The sequence below is a fragment of the Diabrotica virgifera genome, chromosome 8 (genome assembly GCF_917563875.1).
Source record: "Diabrotica virgifera virgifera chromosome 8, PGI_DIABVI_V3a".
In the NCBI taxonomy this organism is placed as follows: Eukaryota; Metazoa; Arthropoda; class Insecta; order Coleoptera; family Chrysomelidae; genus Diabrotica; species Diabrotica virgifera.
This window is the reverse complement of record NC_065450.1, coordinates 14,394,537-14,394,846: the sequence shown is the minus strand read 5'-3', so window position 1 is coordinate 14,394,846 and position 310 is coordinate 14,394,537.

Below are 310 nucleotides of genomic sequence, written 5' to 3'. Positions count from 1 at the left end.
TCCTCTGCATAGAACTTTTATAGATAGTCAATCCGTGTATCTGTTTCTATGTGTTTCGGTTCTTATTAGTTTCTTTACCTTAGTTCTTTGACCTCTTATAAAGTGCCATAGTTCCTTTTGCAGACCATAAAAATCCAGTTTCATTTCTGAAAAACGTTCACAGCAATCATTTTTTTATTCTTCTTACGAGTGAATGTGTTTCGTTTCTTTTTGTCTTATATAATTATCATACCCCGGGAATATGATACAGTTCCGGGAATTAAATAACGATAAATATATTATGAAAATATCAAAAATGAAAACAAGTTTG